This window comes from Crocuta crocuta, unplaced genomic scaffold, assembly GCF_008692635.1.
Source record: "Crocuta crocuta isolate KB4526 unplaced genomic scaffold, BGI_CrCroc_1.0 scaffold602, whole genome shotgun sequence".
NCBI lineage: Eukaryota > Metazoa > Chordata > Mammalia > Carnivora > Hyaenidae > Crocuta > Crocuta crocuta.
The window spans coordinates 555,903-578,237 of record NW_027529456.1 but is presented as its reverse complement, the minus strand read 5'-3'; the positions used below and the strand labels follow the sequence as shown (position 1 = coordinate 578,237).

Below are 22,335 nucleotides of genomic sequence, written 5' to 3'. Positions count from 1 at the left end.
ACATATAAGCTAAGGTGATGAGATGTTGAATTATCTGCAATTCCACGCCACTGAAGATGTTTTAAATAATAGGTTCAAAGCAGAATTTTAGGAAGTGTAATCTGCTGTATCTTGGAAAGGTGAAGAGAAGCATATAAGAGACCACAGAAAAATATATTTATGAAAATCAGACACCAGTTAGAAGATTAAACTGTATTCTCAGCCATGGGAATGAAACAGAAAGATTTTCATGGGAGACACTGCAACTGTTCTTGCTAATTGCAGCTAAAAATTATAATGGGATGGGGCTGAGGGGTTGTTAGAGTAAACAGTTAAATTTATTTCCAAAGCATCAGCCCATCCAAATAATAGAATCTTTAATGGAACTTGTAAAAAACACTAGAAGACGATGCCCACTGGTCAATATTTATAAATACAGACAAGAATGTGAAGATGGGATAATACTTTATAAATTGTGGACTCATTTGTATGTGGGAGTGGATTAAATTTTAGGATAAAGATCATCCTGAACAGGAGTCAACTGAAAACAGATTATGTTTGAAGATGTGACAATGCATGTTATATGTGAGTGAATAAGGGCAGATGAAAAATTTTTAGGCAGCTTAACTGAATTCTGATATCTATTGAACATATGAGAACCCTATAACTTTATTTTGTAAAGGAAATAGAAAAAAATACCAGTAATAGGAGCTCTAGAATGATGTAATGCAAAAACACATGAAAACCGAAATCAGAATTGAGTGAAGTTGTAATACACAGAAGCAATGCTAGTGCAAAAATAAGAAAGGAATCCATGTGTCAAAGACAAACAAAGCCTTAATAACGAAAACCAAATAATTTTCTGTCCCTGTGTTAAGATCGGCTCTGGTAACACTTCCCGCTCTCTGTGTTAAACAGTTCTTGGATGAACCGCAATTTCCTGTTCTTTACGAAGCAATACTGAGAATAAGCAAAAATAGCTCAGATGCTTACTGCAGGAAATATCAGTTCATAGAAAATAAGACACCAACACAACTGAATAGCTTACTTATCATGACTCATTTCAAGTTCCTCATCTTGCTGTGCTCAGAAATCCAAAACCATTACATCATAATAGTAACCCAGCTACTTGCTGATCCTGTAAGAGTCACCTCAAAGTCACTCAATGCAGACTCTAAAACCTTAACTTTACCATGCGACAATTTTCCTTTCTAAGACCTTACTTAGGTATTATTCTCCCTTGCTACAATAAGTCTAATAAATTGTATGACATTTCATCAACAGTTTCTGGTGGTCTTCTTTGGAATAAATGGCTGACCCTTCTGATGACCAAGCCAGAAGAGAAAGGAATTCATTCTTAATTCCACAAATATTTACACTGGGCCTATGAGATAGATAGAGCATCACAGGATAAAGTCTGTTCTCTCCGGTACAGGCACTGGAACTGGAAATGTCTTATAAAACACTAAATAAGGAGGTAAGTAATACAGTGATTGTAAATGCTAGAAGAGTCAAATTGTGTATTTAGATAAAATTACTTGTTAGAATTAACTTAGATTGGTAATACAGGAAGGCTTCTTCAGGGAGGTTATCTATGAGAATGAAAAGTCCTGGGAAATTAAAAAACAAAAAGAGGTTGCAAAATTTTCAGATTTCTGGTTCTATCATAAAACCCTAGCACTAAGAAGGAGGGAGAGGAGGAGAGGAAAAAGGATGAGAAGTGCTAAAATGTATTACATTCAAACTATATGGCAACTCTTTTATGTACATTTTCTTTTCATACTTTAGACCATCCTGGGTGGGTAAGTACTGTTAGTTAATATCGCCATTGTATAAAAGAGAAAAACAAAGTAAGTAGAGTTTAATATTTAACCAAGTTACATGATTTGTGAATGACAGACCTCAGACATTACCCAGAAATGCCTAAATAAAAAACTTGTATTCTTAAGTTATGTATGTAATGAAAAGAACACGTTGCCACATATAGAATTCCTCTTCAATCTATAGTCACGTCTTCCATACTAGCTCTTTCTCCACCCTCCATAGGCTTCATATGATAGGCTAAAGACACTGAAGATCTATTCAATTATTTCTTTTATATGTAAGCAATAGATAGAGAAAACTTACACAACATGGGAATAAGTTTTAAAGGCCTCTCCCTCCTTAGGAATTTTGTTGTCATATTTGCCTAACCAATCAAATGTCACAAGTGCTTCAATTATTCACTTTTAAAATATTGACACTGAAATGTAATTACAAGGGAATAGGGAGGACATTGATGTCATTGACAAGATGCATTTGCCATTCTCAGTGTGTGGTAGCTCTAGGGTGATTGAGTACTTTTGTCAGAGATACCAGTAAACATATTCTGGAACAGCCTTTTCAGTTTGCTTTTTTCTTCCACTGAAAACTGACTATTTATGGCAACTCCTGCCTTAGGGGCTGTGTGGAGCAGTTGTGTTCATTGATTAAAGAAACTAAAGACATATCAAGACAGAGTGAAACACAAATAAGGGCTTTCAAAGGCATCTAATGATGAGATTTCTTCAGGGCACAAGCAGTATCTTAAGCTGCTAAACTTCACATAAAAGATCTTTAAATAATCTCAACCTCATTTAATTTTTAGAAGCTACTATCAGTCTTTGTAGCCTGCAATGAAAAAAAATGGAAGCTTTCCTAACCTAAATTGAACCAAGGAAGACTATCCTTGTAAGAATAAAGCAATGATTTAATTTGCTTTTTCAAGTAAATATAAATATGACTAGTTGCAGTGCCTTTGTTTTATTTAACACTGCAGGTAAATGAATTGTCTCATTATTAGAAAATACTGGATAAAAATTTCTCATCCCAAAACACCTGGCTTTAAAACTAAGATCTCCAACCTACCCTAGTGCCTTCCCCAAATCACAGACTTGAATTAGAAGTTACTTCATTAGTCTTATAGATGGACTATTGCCATTTTTAGGCATGGGTTTAATTTTATATCATTGGCCTACTACTTGTTACATAACAAAGCTGAATCCATGGAGATTAGGTAACTCATACGTGGTATAGCAGTTAGATGATGGCAGGTGGTAGTATATGTGCTAGCTACCACACTAATTTTTTCTTGAAAGCAATGTTGGGAAGCATTTATTGGAAGGAATGTTTATTTATAAGCACTAAGCAAAGAAATGATATCAAGAAAAGTGTGATTTAGAAATACTACACTGGGCGACTGAGTGGCTCAATCGGTTAAGCATCCAATTCTTTATTTAGGTTCAGGGCATGATCTCACGGTTTGTGAGTTCAAACCCCACATCAGGCTCTGTGCTGGTAGTGTGGAGCCTGCTTGGGATTCCCACTCTCTCCTTCTCTCTCTGCCCCTCCCATATTCATGCTCTCTGGCCCCCTCTCAAAATAAATAAATAAACTTAAAAATAAATGTAACATTACAAAAAATAATGACATTGTGAGAAAATGTAAATAATGCTTTCTACAGTGTGGTCATTTTGTGGGAAGGTCATCCTTCTGATAATATACATGGCTTATATCATGACATTCATAGTGATTTCGGTGTTCTAGAAAGAAGATTAAGGGGCAGTGTGGTGGGCAGGGAATTTACTAGAGTACACAGCAGAAGGAGAGATAGGAAGCCAAGGTGATTAGGGAGAAGAGTTATAAGATGAACCCAAAGACTCAGCCAACTGGTGTTAAATAGCCCTACATTAAGCTAAAATGCCCAGATATTTTGTATCCTAGTTTCTATCTATTGGCCAACCTAGGAAAATGTCACTGTGAGACAGGCAGATCTCTCATGAGGTCTCAGATGCTGAAGCATCCAGGAAAAGCCTTAAGCACTGAAACTGTCTGCTTCAGCCCAAGAGCAGTAGTGGCCACAAGTCCAACACTGAATGGAGATCTCCTGGCAAATCTGTCAACCTCTTCTGCCATTTAGATCCACTTCTTTTTTCTTCCCCCCAGAGCAATTCCTCTAGGATTCTGGAAAACAACTTAGAAAAGGAAGGGCTGAGGAATGAGCTACAAGTCTCAACTCTGCAGTTGATCTCTGGAATAAAGCTTATATTTATTACCTCCTTCCTCCACTACCATTCTAGATTCCCCTCATCATCTGTGAACAGGTCTGTTAGCTTCAGCTTCCCTAGGGGGATGACACTAAGATCCTCTTCAAGGTGTCTGAGTCCTTGGACACATAGTTTACATACCATCACAATTAGATAAGGGAATAGCAGGAGAAAAACTAGAGGATTGCTAGGCTTCAGCATATACTTCCCTACTTTCTGATATATAAGAGCAGCGGTCACCTCCTCCTGCCACACGAGCTCCTCTTCATACTCACTGGTCTCTCCATACGAGGCACCTACCATGTCTAGGTGGCAGTCAGAGCTGACCGCTCAGTGGAACTATGGCTTTATGCTCAGGGATAGGTTTTTCTTCTTTGAAAACTTCATGGTTCTTTATGGAATCCTTTATGACTCCATATATATTCAACTACCTGTCATGCCCCTTTATACATAAAGGTGGGTAATGAGGTCCACCATGAAAGCTCTGCCTGTTTTGGAAAGTACTCTTTCATCTATGTCTTTCAGAGCTATGCCTGAGTGAGGACTTAACACAGCTGCCTTCCATGTTCAGCTTACACAGACTATGAGCTAATCTACATGTAAATAACAGCTTTTTCTTCCTCTTGTCAGTTGATCATATGTGACTTTCTACAGAGCTGTCAGGTGAGCTAAATGAGAGGAAATGGTAGATGCGAATGGGCTCAAAGCAGCTTGTTTACGCAGACTGCTGTTGCTCTCTGGTCTTGTTTGTGCTATCCCAGAGGTACTGATTTCATCCTATCATGGACTACTACTTGCCTTTCTCAAAGGTAATGACTTGATGAACAGAAATAATTTAGCTCATAGCTGGAACTCCAAAGTTACGGTCACTTAAAGCTCTGTGTTTGTGTATTTCATTTACACTAAAGCCCAAAACATGTCAAGGCTTGTTTTTTAAAAGATGGTACAAACTTATTCCAGATCTCTGGGGTCCTGCATCATTGTTCTGTCACTAGGGCTTGCCATAAATTCCACATATCTTTTTCCATCACTGATGCATCTACTCTTACAGATTTGAGCAGATCTCAAGTCCCAAGTATGAGGGCTTTTTGCATCAAAACATGGACCTGAACAGTATAATATATATATATGTATATATATATATATATTTTTTTTTTAATGTAGTTTTCACACACCCAGCATGGGGCCCAATACAGGCCTTGAACTCATGACTCTGACATCAAGACTTGAGCTGAAATCAAAAGCTGGATGCTTAATAGACTTAGCCATCCAGGTGTCCTTGGACCTGAGCAATATTTTTAGATGTAAAATATACTACCTTTATAATGTGAACACTCCTGCAAGGAGTTATACACACTTCTTTATAATTATGGGCAAAGATGTTATAATTGGTCTTTTACTTTATTTTTTAAAAATGTTTATTTATTTTGAGAGGTAGAGAAAGCACAAGTAGGGGAGAGCAGAGAGAGAAGGAAAGAGAGTCTCAATCAGGCTCCATGCTGTCAGCATAGAGCCCGCCATGACACAGGGCTTGAGCTCATGAACCATTAGATCATGACCCGAGTTGAAATCTACAGTTGGACACTTAACCGACTGAGCCAGCCAAGTGCCCTTGTCTTTTATTTTAGACATTATGTGTCAAAATGCGCCTAACCACAGAACTCCTAAAGAAGTAAATTAAGTGTTAATGTGATGTGATGATTTTCATAGGGTACTTCCTCTACCCTCTAGGGTGGATGTATCAACCAAGGCCTCTAACATGTTAGATTTTTCTTGCTCACGTAACCAAATTAACGTGATGTCATTAAGGAAATGGATCATTTTAATGTTCTGCAGGATGTCCAGATGGTCTCAATCTCCTTGGTCAATATTGTTATAATTAAAGAGTTAATATACTCCTCTGTGCTAGGTTGGAAATATACATTGTTGTCTTGTCCATGTGAGTGCAAACAGTGCCTTATCCTTTTTTATGATAAGGATAGAAAAGAATGTATTCAAAAAATCAATGTCCATACACCATGTCCTAGAGATCATAAAAATTTACTTTAGCAGTTATCACATACAGCAGGGTGAGTGAAATTGGTGTTACTAAGTTAAGTTTGTAGAAGGTTAGTGTCATCCAAAATTCATAATACTACTGCAGGAACCCAGCTGGTGAATTAAGTGGGGAAACCATAGGGATCCCAGTCTTTAATTCTCTATATAATTCATGATTGCATTTAGTTTTACAACCTTCCCACCACACCACCATGATACGATTTTTGTTTTCTTATTTACTATCTTGGCTGCTAAAGGGAGCCATTTCTGAGGCTATCACTCACTTTCACCACTGTCACAGCCTTTATGCAATAAGAAAATGATCTAATTGGTAGTTTGGGAGTTGTGCCAAATCACAGGTGTGATTATCCTAATTATATATTTGGTATGTTAATTTCTTATTATTACATAACAAATTACCATAAACTTAGCTATTTAATATTACACATATTTATTATCTCATAGTTTTCATGGGATAGTTTATTTATTTTGAGACAGAGAGTGGGGGATGGGCAGAGAGAGAATCCCAAGCAGGCTCTGTGCTGTCAGGGCAGAGTCTGATGCAGGGCTCGAGCTCATGAATTGTGAGACTTGGGCTGAAATCAAGAGTCACATGCCTAGCCAACTGAGCAACCCACGTGCCCTTTAGCATTCTTATGCTAACCCATAGTTCAAGGGTCTCACAAGGCTGCAGTCAAGATGCAGATCATACTGCATTCACATCTGGGAGCTTGGCTGGGAAATAATCCACTTCTAAGCTCCCTGAGGTTATTGGCAAAATTCATCACTTTGTGGTTTAGGACTTAGTTTCATGTTTTATTGTTGGTTATTTGCCAGGGATCATCTCAGCACCTGGAGGAGACGCATAGTTCGTGGCCATGTGACCCTCTTTATAGACCGTCTTCTAGCCTTGTAGCTAACTTCTTCAAATTTAGCAAGAATGTCTCTCTGTCTTCAGTGTGATAAGTAGGAGTGACATTCCTTAAACTTCGCTGTGGAGCATAAACTAATCAAGAGTGTGACAGTTCATCATTTTTGTAATAGTCTTTTAGAAAGAGTTACATCATCAGTGGTTCCCCTGCATTTGGGGGAAAGATTCACTAGGCTATCACTCATTCGGGTCACCTTAGTTTGACCTTCTATGTTTGAGGACCAAGTAAATTCCCCTTGCCCTGAACAGGACAGTAAGTTTTTCTAAGGAAAGTACCTTTTGCATTATTTTCAAACAAGGGGCATGTCCATCATCGCATATCATACTTTGGGGATGGAAGGATCAGCAAAGATATTCCCTCTCTTCTCTGCCCCAGTTGAATAAAACTGAGAGATAAATGTATGTTTCAGAAATGAGATCAAAGTTTTTGCTTATTATTTTTGTTGTTAAAAATTACTTAGAAAAAGGTTAATTTTAACGGCAAGTGGGCTGGCTGGCATTACCCAAATTGGACTTAGTCCTTCCCAGTAGTTGCAGCCTCTGCGCATTTAGTCCTGCTAAGTTTACTGCATGACAGTGAAGCTGACCAGCCTGCTTTGCCTCTGCAGATAAGCAGAGAAAAGTACTGGGAAGTTGCCTCTCTCATCTCACCAAAAAGCCAATAAACCTGTCTCTCAGTGGCATGAAGGAATTAATGGTAAGTAATGAGACAAGCAGATAAACAAACAAAAAACAGAATCAGACCTATAAACAAAGAGCACAGAGGGGAGGGCCTGGGAGATGGGCACACGGGCTTATGAGTGAAGGGAAGTGGGAGATACAGTTATAGCTATGAAATGAATGAACTATGGAGGCGAAAGGCACAGCATAGGGAATAAAATGAATAGTATTGTGATAGTGTTATGTGGTGACAAATGTTAGCTATGCTGTGGAGAGCATGGCATAATGCTTAGAGTTGTTGAATCACTGTGTTGCACATTTGAAGCTAATGTAACATTGTGTGTCAACTGTATTTTAATTAAAAAATAAAGTTAAATTAAGTAAGTAGTGAAAAGACAAGCCAAGAATTTTAATTATATCTGTACATACACCATGACAATTAATCTAACACCCAAATCATTATGAGTAATAATTAGAATCAGTCATATTTGAATTTAAGAGTTTGCATTATCATAACTACTTTTTTTTTTTTACTTTGGTCAAATTATATACATATTCTGTGTCTTGGTTTCCTGTACTTACAATTAAGACAATAATAAATATCATTTACCTCATGAAGTTTTGTATTAAATAAATATAATGTGTATAAAAGTTCATGCCAATAATCCCACTTCTGAGTGCATAGTCGAAGGAAACTAAATTTTGATCCCAAAGGGGTACTTTCATTTTTTGTAATACTCAAGAAATAGCCTACATGCCTGCCGATGGACCAGCAGCTAAAAAAATATTATATATATTATATATATTACATATATATATAATATTATATATATAATGGGATATTATTCAGCCAGAAAGAAAGGACATTCTACCATTTGTGATAAAAGGAATGTACTTAGATGATATCATGCTAAGTGAAATAAGCCTGACACAGAAAGACAAACACTGTGTGATTTTACTTATATGTGGAATCTAAAACTGTCAAACTCCTAGATGCAGAATAGAGTGGTGGTTGCCAGGAGAGAGATCCAGGTAGGAAATTAGATGTTAGTAAATGGTTCAAAGTTTCAGTTATGTAGATGAATGCATTCTGGAGATCTAATGGATGACATGGTGATAATAGTTACCAATACTGTATATGTGTAAGTTTCTAACAGGATGGATCTTACATTTTCTGACCAACACACACACACACACACGCACACACACACACACACAGTATGTAGTGGTGATGGATAAGACATTTAGCTTAATTTTGGTGATCTTTGAATAATGTACACATGTATCTAAAGTTGTATTTTTTAAATATATATATATATAATTTTCATATGTTGTAGATGTCTCAATAAAATTGTTTTTTAAAAAAAAGAATAGAAAGAATTCTAAAAATGTTGGCAAGTGGTTATTATGAGTATTGTAGGTAATTAAAACAAAATTGGGGTCTTTGGTTTCTGTGATGATATACTGCTTGCTTCTAGATCCATATCTTGGATGCATCTTCATTTTTTTTTTTTTTACTTTTTTATCACTATCTTGCTTTCTAAATTAAGATGTGGTGAGAGGGACTAAGCATCACATTTTGCTCCTTCTCTCTGAGAGTTCTGGTTACCTCACAGCTTTGACTCTCCCCTCTATAGAGAGAAATCTTACAACTGGATTCTGAGCATTTCTAATCAACCACAAAGTATCTGATTCTAAAGATTGCTTTATCATTGGGCATTTATCGTACTGAAAACAAATTCTCCATCTTCCTTTATAAACCTTGTTGCTTTTCCAGTCAAGCCAAAGACAATACCTTTCTTTCTGTCTTCCACTTCTGAAACTTGAAGCATCTCTGACCCCACCTGCTTCTTTTCCTGTTTCTAGATAATTTCTGTATAAATTCTGTCATTTTCAAAGCTTATTATTTTCTCAGATTTACTTACAGTTTTTTTTTTTCTATTCTCAAAGTCACAGCCAGAGACCATCCTTCACTCTCTCTGTGGACCTTTGCAAAAATTGCCAACTGATGCCAGCCATCTCTTCTTTTTCCAATAGATTCTCTAGGGTTCTTAGGATAATATTCTTAGGATGCAGATTAACACATATTAAAGCATCATGTAAAATCTATAAAACATCCCATTTATAATAGAATAAATTCTGTACTTCCATCTGGCATTTGATACTCTTCATGATCCATATATAATTAAATCAAATTTATCACCAGCTTTTCCTTTAAGCAACTTCTCCACTAGTTATTACTGTATGTAAATTTTAACATGCCAAATCTTTCCTCCACTTTGCTTCTTTCATGAAGCCGTCTCTCACTTTTACGGTGGCTTTTCCTTTGACTTACTATACCATTTCTTAGTATTATCATAGGAATCATGCACATGTTTATTACATATCTGTTTCCTCATCTGAAAAAAATTATATGGGGATATAAGACTTATATTACAAATGGAACAATTTATGTAAATTGCCATGTACAACTCCTTTCATATATTAAATACTGAAAAAGAGAGCACTCATCCTTTTATTTTTTTTTAATGGCATATGCTTCTACCACTGACAGAAAAGAAAATAATACAAGTGACCAGTTACAGGATATAAAATACAAAATGGTAAAACAGAGAGAAATAAAGAAAAAAAGAGAAATATAATTGTTGATTCTGGTGTCAATTAAAATAAGCTTTTCTTGCTCTTATAGTTTGGGCATACACTTTCCATACTGGCAAGACCAAAAGATGTTTATTGCTTTAGGATGAATACAGCTCTTTTATATTTAAATGCACTTGGCATTTGCAACATGATGATGAATTAATAGGAAGTATTATGATCATTACATAAAACATGTTTTAGAAGGACAATTGAATGCAATAAGTCAAATGTAGTATATGGATCAATATGAGTGCTCAGAATGAAGTCATCTATAATATATTTCAGCTTCTTTTTAAGGATTCTTAGGTGATAATTTGTGGGAGGTAGCATCATCAGAAATTTAACAGTAGCCATTTATGTTAAAAGAAAGGATTTATGATAGGTATATTTTTATTCATGAAATAAGATAAATTGGAATTATCCATCTTTACTGTCTAGAAGAGTTTGGTTTCTTGTAATTTATTTTATAGAGTATTCTGTAGGAAATAGAGTTGGCTAGCTTACATTTTATTATTAGATTCACATCATTTTTTTCCATAAGGATCAGCCGCCAAAAATGTAATGTTATGAAAAATAGCCTTGGAATCCATTAAGAAAAGCTTTTATTTTAATATTTCCCACTTTTTGTATTAAAAATCAAATTTAAAATATCAACTCAGAAAACACAGTTCTGAATTATTTTCTTTATTGTCAGGTTATTAAAGCATCAAATAGAAACAGTGATTACTATGTAACAATGGCTAGATACAAACACACTAGTCTTTTCTAGTGGTGTATAGTGTTTTGTATAGTGTTTTGACTTCATTATACCAAATATCAACATTATAACGCATTAATCATTCATTCACTAATGTAAGCAGTCAATTTTGAGCATTTGTAGTGTGCCTAATACTGTGTTAGGAACTATGAACAAAAAATTAAAAATTAATAAAATTAAGGACCTTTGATTCTTTATTTGGAGAGATTTACATTTAGTGGGCTAGAAAAATAAAAATTAAACTATCCACAGATACAGACATGACACACACACATCCACACTACATATGTGTTAAAGTATGAGCATTTATGCTATTCATTGAGGCCCCCTCTTGTTCTTCTAACACAAGGTGACATCTTCCAGAGAGAAATTAGACATGGTTGTTCTTAGCAGAAAGAATTTGTTCAAAGATACAAAAAAAGCAAAAGATATAAGGAGATACAAAATATTACATATGGCTAATACAAGTACTTGTTTTGGGAAAAAACAAAGGAAGGAAGCAGTAGCAAAATCTGGAATAATCAGTACTTAGAATAGATTTCGATGGTTTTCGTTGTCATGGTGTTACTTGCAAATTAAGTATTATCATCTGTAATTGGAGATGATATTATGAAACTCCTGAGATTGTTTTGAGAATGAAATTAAGATGCTATATTTGATTTCTACCAGAAAGGTGGATATGTGCCACTAATAGTTGATAATAAATGCTAGCAGTTATAAACCAAAGATGTCTTCTAGTCAAAAGCAATATAATTATTATTTTAGGAAAATGCAGAATAAATTGTTAGTGATAAAAGATGGGCATGGAAGTTAGGGAAACAAGTAAAACAAGTTACTTGTATAGTAATAATATAAAATAAATATGAAACTACCACAGTATAGAAAAGGTGTAATATTCAAGAGGAGCAGAAAGAATTGATAGGAACATAAAGAACAAATTACTCCCTTGAGGTTGAATCAATGGCAATGCTGAGGGGTTTTTCCCCAAGTTTTTATTGAAAATACAATTAGTTAACATACAGTGTATTGTTAGTTTCAGGAGTAGACTCTGGTGATTCATCACTTACATACAACAACACCCAGTGCTCATCATGACAAGTGCCCTCCTTAATCCTCACCCCCTGTTTCATCCATCCTTCCACCCACCCCCACTCTGGTAACTCTCAATTTGTTCTCTGTAGTGAAGAGTCTGTTTTCTGGTCAATGGAAATGTTTTTTAAGCTTATTTTTTAAATGTTTATTTTATTACTTATTTTGAGAGAGAGACACACACACAGCATGAATGGGGAAGGGGCAAAGAAAGGAAGAGAAAAACCCCAAGAAGGCTGCCTGCTGTCAGCGCAGAGGCTGACTTGGGGATTGGTCTCCTGAACTGTGAAATTCTGACCTGAGCTGAAATGAAGAGTCAGATGCTTAACTGACTTAGCCACCCAGGCACCCCAAACCTAATTTTTTATAGCAACAGCAATAATATTACTTTATTAATACTTTAAAATTATTTATTGAAATACTGAAATACTTTGTTGTAATAAGGAAAATAATAGTACTTATATTGTTCTTAGTTGAATGTAGCATGCAATGTAACCCTTGCAAAAATCCTGTGTTATTAACTCCGTTCTTCAAATACAAAAAGTAGTGTTTAATGAGCTTGTAAATTATGGTACTACACTTTAATCCCCTACTGTGTGTCACATTTTCAGAACTTGAATTCTTAACTCTTACTTTACTGTCTGTGCACTAAACCCCATTTAAAAAATTATGATAAGCTTAAAATTCAAAGGCTAAAAAATTCAAATCCTAATTAATTTCTATTTGTTGTTTACTAATCAATAAAACACTATTGTAATTTAATCACATCATATTGGTATAGTTTAATTTTTTTAAACACAAAAATGTCATGAAGTCAAAGGATTTTTATGTTTTTTTTTGGGTCTATATATTGATAATTTTTTTCCCTGTGGCTTAATGTTGTTTCCTTATGGACTTCTTGGATTGGTTTATGTTTCCAATCTCTTTGTTCTAGATTTTATTATTTCTCTACTTTTTAAGATTAGAGAGAGAGAGAGACTTCAAATAACTTACAGCCTTTTGAAGGTGACTTCCCCTCTAATGTGTGTTACCTTGAAAATTTCCCAGTATCCCCATGGTATCTTGAAGAACTTGACAACTTTCAGAGTGGTTACATGACATGCCAGTCATGATCCATTTGGCTTGGAAATTTGTGTCAGGTGTGATTAGGTACAAGAGGGCAAAAATTTTCTGCCTTTACAGTTTGGATTTTGGTGATTAATTAAAGAGCAAGGATGCCAATAAATGATGTGACACAACTATTTTTATAACTATGTCAAATTAGAGAAATATAAGCCAGTTATGTGTGATTTATAGAAATATTTTCTCAGTAATATTTAACCTTGAGTTTTCTTTAGTTCCCTTTTGTTCATAGAGCATAGCATTTGCATTATCTCAGATAGATTGAGGCATATTTTGGTAGTATATTACAAATATGGAGCACTAATATATACTGAAAATATAGTGGAAGTACAAGAGAGGGATGGAATGAGACAAGTTCACCTAGTCTATAAGGCACTGATCATTACAACTTGACTCAAGAGAAACAGTTACCATTTATGAAGCGGTTTCCTATGGTTTGCATTTGTGATATGCTTGTTCTGAATGTCTTTGGCCCTTATCATATGGATTCCTGTGTATCCACTCCCCTCCTCATGTAAACACCACTCTCCCCAAAGCCTCCAGATTCTCAAAATAGATATAGAGAAAAAGCTTTGAAAGTGGAACTCATGGCAGAGCAGATGACAAAATTCTAATTAAAATAATGCTTAGAAATATTTATCATTAGCATCCACTTATCATCATTTCATAGTCTACTATGAGAATATAGCATTATGATGACTTCTTCTCTCTTTCTTCCTCCTTAGGATTTGGAATCAGTGAGTCCCAACCAATAGCAAGATATGAAGGAGTTGGTCATCTTGATTGCCTTCTTTTGAGGCTGAGAACAAGATAAGATGAAAACTGAAGCTGGGTAAAGAATGGGAAAAGTTAACTGAAGAGCAGAATCGACTGGTGATCTCAGGGGTGGGAGAAGACAGGTAGCACATAAACACAGTGGATATCAACAATGAAAACAGAATCAACCTTTCTCCTCCCCCTCTCTCGTCTTTCTCCATCTCACTCTTCCTTTCCTAATAGGAACTATAGAATTGTTTTAGATAATGCAAATTTAGAACAAAACTGTGTTTGTATTCCAGTTTCACTACTTCTTAGTGACTTGGGTAAATGCGTAGCCTCTCTTTGCCTTGGTTTTCTCATCTATAAAATGAGTAGAATATCATACTCATAAAGTTGTTGCTGTGACTAAATGAGTTAATATGAGTAAAATATTTAGAATAACACCTGGCAATGATAAGTTTATAAAAATTAAAATGGCAATTATTATTTTGTGCAGTTTTTTTTTTCCATTTGCTTGTCCAGATTCTAATTTTTATCTTCCCCTACATATTGGGAGTTTTAAAGTATTTGTGACAAGTCCTCTTAAATCTGCTTCCTGAACAGTCATCTCAGGTAATAAGTAGTGCTACCTACTGTCTTAGAAATTTAAGGCAATCAACTAGCCAAGCAAAGGATTTCCTGGGATCATTGTCTTGTAGAGATGAACAATCCTAGAAAATACTCCTTGCGTTATAATATTTTAAAGCCAAGAATCCGACAGTCTTCTCTCTCACCAATTTGCTATTATATTTGAAACTTCCATCATTAAAGGCATTTTTGTTTTGGAATAAAGAAGGTGTCCATTTACATTTATATTCAGTCTGGGGCACTGTTGAGGGTAAAAGGGCTTATTATGAGTAATTATACTGGCACAAATGGACCTATTAACTGCACTGGGAAAATCAAGGTGTTTGGTATGGTTCCCCTAGGATTAACTTTCTCTCTCTAGAGGTCCCTGTTAAAACACAAGTATGGTACCTGTAAAGACAATGTAATAAGCCCACTTGTTCACATAATTCAACAGACTGACTCATCAGTGAACAGAACCTAGGAAGAATTGAATGAAGTAGAGAGAATTGGTATAAATCGAATGGTGGCTTCCTCAGGAGGTAAATTCAATTCAAGTGTTTATGTGAGAGGTCCTGAAATGGAGGCTGGAATGAGGGGTCATGAAAAGGGAGAGGAGCTGAGGCATTCATCTTGAACTAAGAGAGCCTGAAGTCTACCTCCATCACTTCACGATTTAGCCTAGAGCAGAACACAAATTTGGTTGGCACCTCTTTGACCAAGAGCTGCTTCTGAGTCCAGGCCCCACCTAAGTTCATTTTCAGACTTGTGCTTCCCTGACTCAGTGTTTGAATAAGTTCTTTTCTAAGTGGGTTAACTAATTTGTATTTTATGCAACACATTTTAGGTCAAGTCTGAGAAACTCAAATTGCTTTCCTCATTTAAACTGCCTTCAGGCATGTACTCATATGTATTTCTGATAAACTTACACTTCCCATAGCCTTATTTAAAGATCAAAAAAAATTTTTTAAGGAACTTGGTTTAAAATAATGATGAAGTAAAAAAAAAAAAAAGGGAGAGAGTTGTTCCATATATTTTATTTGGAACTGAAATTAGACAATATGAATACTAATCACCCCAAATTAGGAAAATATGAAGATAATACAAGTGAGAAAAAGAGTAGGAATGGTGAAAGAGTTTTTATATTTCTTGGACTACTGGCCTTGCACCTCCTAAGAATTCTGAAAGAAAAATTGTATCAGACCAGTTAAACAGGCAAGGAAGACTTTATTAAAGTCTATCACAATCAGGGAGGAGAGAGATCGATTTCAACTCCACACACACAAAAATATGATTTTTCAAAGATGGGATAAGATAATGGAAGAGTACTGGAGAGTATTAGATGGGAAGTTAGTCAATGTACTGAGGCCACTTGTGTTTGCTAATAGACTTTTAATCAAGTTAGGCCCCACTTTTCCAGAGTCTGGTGTACAAGGACTCTTTCATTATGATTACATTTCATTAAAAAAAAGTTTTAATGTTTTATTTATTTCTGAGAGAGAGAGAGACAGTGTGAGCAGGGGAAGGTCAGAGAGAGAGGGAGATACAGAATCTGAAACAGTCTCCATGCTCTGAGCTACCTGTCAGCACAGAGCCTGACATGGGACTCGAACACACGAACAGTGAGATCATGACCTGAGCCGAAGTTGGACGCTCAACCCACTGAGCCACCAGGCGCTCCTCATTATAATTACATAATGGGATGGGTCCGAGATCTTATCCTAGGTCCTTGAGAAAGACATTTCTGGATTGCAAATGATATACATCTCATAGAGGCAGGGAAAAAATTTATAACTGAAAGTTTTCTAAAGCAAATGTTCTGATAAAAGCAAAGCCTGCCTAAAATTTAGCAAAGGCCAGAGGAACTGTGAGATCATCTTGGTCAGACCTACAAGAAGTATGATTACAAAATAAACTAACCATTTATGAGTCTGCATTGCCTCACCTTTCTTCACTAATGGACCAGAAAAATAGGGTGGAGAGGGTCAACAAATGCAAATAATCATATAATCACACTCAAAGAACTATTAACATTTTATATCATTTTAACGATCTCCATATTCTGTGACCATCTCTGAAAATAGCTTCCCTTTTTAAACTCCCAAATCATCTTTTGCTCACCTAGCCTGTATTAACTTCAGTAGTATCCTCTCTTCTTTATTACCAGGGATGGTGCTTATGAATGGGTGTGAAATATAAAGGCACCCTGTAGTGAACCTCTCATGATAAAAACGTTTGTCAAGAAAACACAGCAGACACATATTTCACAAACACAAACTTAAGCTTTCATAAGTTTTTAAAATAAACAATTTATAAATCAAAAAATGGTACACTACACGAAGGAACACTAACATCATACACAGAGGTCCTCAAAGATAAATTATCATATTGTTCCATATGTAGGTATGATTTGACTCTAAATTAAACCATGGTTGTATTTTAGTATTTAGATTTGATATAATAATATTAGATCAGAGTCATGTATTTTCAATAAAAAAATTAGGCATGTTGGACCCTAACTTTGTATTTTACATTAATTTATGATTTAATTAGTTTAATTTAAATAGTCCCAGTTTCATTTATGACTATAAATAGTCATCTTCAATAAAAGTATCTTTAAGTATCTTTAACTTAAATTACAAAGCATCAGATTTGAGGCCTGACATCTTATATATTTTTATAGAGAGAGGGTACCTATTTTGTTTCCAGCACTAATATAGGCCATTAGGGATATTATATAATGATAAGTCTGTATCTTATACTGATCTTTTCTTGTAAGGGTTGAATTTTGCTTGGAAAATAAGACTAATATTTTTTTAAACATTTATTCATTTTTGAGAGACAGAGAGAGACACCGCATGAGCAGGTGAGGGGCAGAGAGAAAGAGGGAGACAAAGAATCTGAAGCAGGCCCCAGGCTCTGAGCTGTCAGCACAGAGCCCGATGTGGGGCTTGAACCCACGGACTGGACCACGAGATCATGACCTGAGCCGAAGTCGGATGCCTAATCTACTGAGCTACCCAAGTGCCCCTAATATTTAATTATTCAAAACTTATTGAGTATTAAACTTCAGAGTTAGATGTTGTGATAGATGAAGAAGAGAGTCAAATATGAGATACTTCAGTCTAAATGGGTCTCTGTGATTTAAAAAAAAAAAGCTAAAACATTACATATTGCCTTAAGCGTTATATATAATTTGGAATCAATCACTTACTGAGTTGCTCTATATCTCAGACAGTGTGCGAGGAGCTGGAAATGTGAATATGAATGTGATCCCTATCTGTGGAAAATCTCAATCTTGTTGCAGAGAATTCCACATGATCTGCTAAACATAATAAGACATAGAGGGGAACATGATCTTTGCATAGGAGTAAGGATATCTATCTCAGATTAGGGACAGGAAAGTATGAGAAATTTTCTCAAATGAATTGATTTTTCAACCTAATTTTAAAAGATGTTTACAATTTTTCTAGTTAATCAAAAAACAAGCAAACAAAACAAGAAAAGAAAACAGCATACTTTAGGAGCAACATGAGTCCAGGTTAAGAATCTGCCTTTGTTCATGGCTAAGTAGCTGACATTTCCCATAATGTCATCTACATAATGGATACTCAATTAATGCATGATGAGTGAAGTCCTGCATGGATAGACAAATAGATTAATGAAGTGACAACATCTGCAGAAAACTTGAACACATGTTTTGATACCAACCTATAATTTGTGAGGTAGGTTCTTGCAGGGATGAGGCTGGAGAGGAAGACAGAAGCCTGCCACTGATACCCCCATGTGAATGAGGTTAGGATCTACTGGAGAAGGAGGACTCAGTATAGAAGAGGGATACCTGAAAGGTCTGTTGTTCTCAGGTGATTAAGTTTCAGTTACATCCATAAAGTGGAGAAAGACTTCAATGAAATTGTTGAGGATTTAAATGAATTTATTCTCAATGTCATGAAGTTTCCAGAGGGCATAGAAATGAATATCGGTGGTCAATGAACCAGGATTGAGTAAATCAGGACAGTCTGGTGGTGAGATTAAGATATTAATAGTAGACAGAAGAAAGAGGAGATGGTGCTTTTCTTTCCTTAATGAGGTGGGGTACAAAGAGAAGATGAGTTTGGAACTGACCTCAAATATCCCCAAGGTAGTTCAATTCCTCCATGTTCAAGAACTAATATGGTTCAAGTTACAGAGAATGTTAAGTGCCAGAATGAGGGACTTGGACTCAAATACCTTTGATAGGAAATATAAGGTCAGACTTTGCAGGGCTTTAAAAAATGATTAGACGAGAGAAGAGATGACATTATTATAAGCGCAATAGCTAAGCTTACTTGGCATTTACTACATGACATCCTTTTTTCATTTATTTTCCCCATATCAATTCATTTCATTCTTGCCACAACCCCAGCTAATACATATTATTATTTCTTCCATGTTACTGATTGGTGAATTTAGTGCAGAGCTGAAAAGCAACTGGCTCAAGGTTATACAGGCAGTAAATTTTAGAGAAGGGCTTTAAACACCCTATATTTGATTGAAAACATTGTCCCTTTGAATATTACCCCCTGCTATGTGTAGAAGAAACTTTAACCTACCATTGTTTTTATTAATAAAAACTCAAAAATATTAAAATTAAAAAAGATGTTTCACTGCCTTCTATTAAGAGATTCTTTTTCCCAATACTGAAACCTGAAATATGTATTCCCATTTACTGGGCGAGCCCTACACCTTGGAAGTCCTTTTTACTTTAATTATGTTTTTAATATCTAGATCTACATTCCAAATCATGCACACACAAAATCTTTGCTCACTTTATTGTTAAAATGAATCAATAATAAATAATACAAGCATTTGAAATTACGGCTGTGAGTGGAGGCTTTCAATTGCAATAGAGGGACTATTTCCTAACACACACTTTCCCATACAATATGGGATGCACCGTGCTTTAGGAATTTACTCTCCTCCATCACACACAGCAGCTGCTTGGGGTTATGCCAGTATATTATTACCAGCATTGCTGCAATAGCTGTAAGCATAAAGTGCACCTTGCTTTGCAATAAATTTTCCACACTCTGAGGAAGTCAGCAGTATAGTTGAACTCAGATGGGTGGGAAAAAGATTGGCTTTGTCGACAGTGACTATGACAGGCAGCGAAGCTGGAGCAAAGCTGCAGCTCATGATACATGACATTTTCTAAAACAAAGAAAACCAAAAAAAAAAGTTATAGTCTTTAAAGGCAGCACTGAAAATGACATCTGGCATATCCAGCAGCCCCAGAGATTATGTTTGCTTTCCTTTCTTCCTCTTCCGTGTATCTTTCTATTTCTATTCTCTTTTTCAGTGGGGTGCATAAATCATCAGTTTATGCTTGAGTACCGTGTCAGAAAACCCAAAGAACACACAAATATACATACTTGAGATTTTTAAATAAAACATCCACTCCTCCTTGGAAAGTTACTATTCTTTTTGTTTGTTTCAATTTACTTATAATATTGACCTATTTCGTCAGGTTTCTCGTTTTATAACGAACAGACAGCAACTTATAGATCTATAATTTAAGGTTTTTGTTCAGTGCTTAAGCATTTTCTGAATCATGCCTCATGTTTTCTTTTGTGGCTTATTAACTAAGAGAAGATTAACTTTTTGAAACTGGGAAAAATTTCTATCTGTAGCGTATATTGACCTTCAGTGTACTAAATGAGGAAAAATTAAAAAGAAATAATTAATGAAACAATATCAGTCTGTTTAATAAGGTAGCTTCTACTAGGTGTTTTCACTTGAGAAAAATATGTTGGCTTTTTTTTTTACATAGTCACCTGCATTAGTAAAATGCAGGTCAGTACTTTAAACTTCCATCTTTACAAGGAAATGTATTATAAATAAGTCTGAAGGGTCCTATTTTGTTTTCTCTTTGGAGAATACGTGGGCATTTGGAAGTTTTATAATTTTATTGCATTTGTTTTGTTGTCCCAAAATAACATAATATGAACACCTTTTAAAATTTAGTTATGTTATATGCATGTACTTAATGCAGCACAACATTAATTTATATCCCCTTCTCTTCTTGGGCACAAGTGGGTATTATATGCCTTCACACCCTTGAAATAAATACTGCCACACATTTCCTTTGGGCACTGAAGTCTGCCTACTAGTAACGCCTTTTCTCTTCCCCTTTTGCAGTGGTCAAGGTAGCACAACTTGAGAGTGACCACCAGATTCCAACAGCTCAGAATGCTGAGCCATAAAATGGAGGTCAGCTGTCCTTGAAGAATCACTGAAACTTGACATGGAATAGCAGAAGCAAGACCCCAATGTTCATAGCAGCACTCTCAACAATGGCTAAAACATGGAAAGAGCCTAAGTGTCCATCAACTGATGAATGGATCAAGAAGATGTGGTTTATCTATACTATGGAATACTGCATGGCAATGAGAAAGAATGAAATCTGGCCATGTGTAGCAACATGGATGGACCTTGAGGGTGTTATGCTGAGCGAAATAAGTCAGGCAGAAAAAGACAAATATCATATGTTTGCACATATAGAAGGATTGGGAGGAACTTAAAGGAGGACTATGGGGGAGAAGAAGGGGAGAAATGGTGGGGGAAAGGGAGAGAGGCAAACCATGAGAGACTCTTGAATGCTGAGAAAAACTGAGGGCTCATGGGTGTGGGGGGTAGGGGGGAGATGGGCATGGAGGAGGGCTCTTGTGGGGATGAGCACCGGGTGTTATAAGGAAACCAACTTGACAATAAACTATTTGTGAAAATAAATAAATAAATATCAGAAAAAAAAACTAAACCATTTCAGACTCACTTTAAATGTTGAATACAAATCCAAAGTATAACAGCTATATTTCTCTAAGGTAGTTGTCTATGACAGATATCAGCAAATATACTTGCTAAAATATATACTCAGACATACTTAAAAAACACTTTAAGACACAACCAGTAAAGGTTACCATAAGGTGTGAATATTCTTATTTAAGAGAAAAGAATGGAGCTACAGAAAGTACAGAATCAAATTGTAATCATTTGATAATTAGTAAACTAAAACACATACACGCATGTGTGCACACGTACATATACACTTTTTTATGCCTCATGCCTAAATAAATAATCACATCAACTATAACAACTTCAGTAAATGGTGGTAACTCTGTGTGTGTGTGTGTGTGTGTGTGTATGTGAGAGATAGAGAGGCAGAGAGAGAGAGATAGAGAGAGAGAAGAGCAAAGAGAGAATTGAGGCAATATTAACACCATGAAAAGGCTTCTACTCATATTCCTAAACCTAGTAGCCACATTGGTACGTAGAAAAAGATCCTCATGAATGGACTCCAACCTGAAAATCAATAGTCTTCATGGATATCATTAGGCAGTGGATGAAACAGCTGTGTAGAAAAAACTGGTAAAACATGGGAAGTGAGTAACTGAGACGAATCAATCTTGTAAGTCAAAACTCTAGTGTCATGGATTGAGTTGTTTTAAATCCAAAGCCTTGAAATGCATTTAGAGCAGGACACACATAGTCTTAACTAAACAAATACAGTCTTGGCCTAAATTATGTAACAAATCCTCAAAATCAAAAGGAAATCACTGATAATATGATGAAGAGTGAACTGTGGCTGACAATAGAGAGCTCTTCATTCACAGCAAGATTCAAAGCAAAGCTCCAAACATCAGAATACACGATTG

General features: G+C 35.6%; 1 long non-coding RNA gene across 1 annotated transcript; it reads left to right on the top strand.

Moving 5' to 3' along the window:
- Positions 1-1,263: 1,263 nt before the first annotated feature.
- On the top strand, positions 1,264-21,203 carry LOC144228856 (uncharacterized). Its single transcript, XR_013334290.1, has 4 exons — positions 1,264-1,456; positions 7,620-7,708; positions 14,005-14,178; positions 20,822-21,203. It is a non-coding gene; the product is annotated as an uncharacterized LOC144228856 (long non-coding RNA).
- The last annotated feature ends 1,132 nt before the right edge of the window (positions 21,204-22,335 follow it).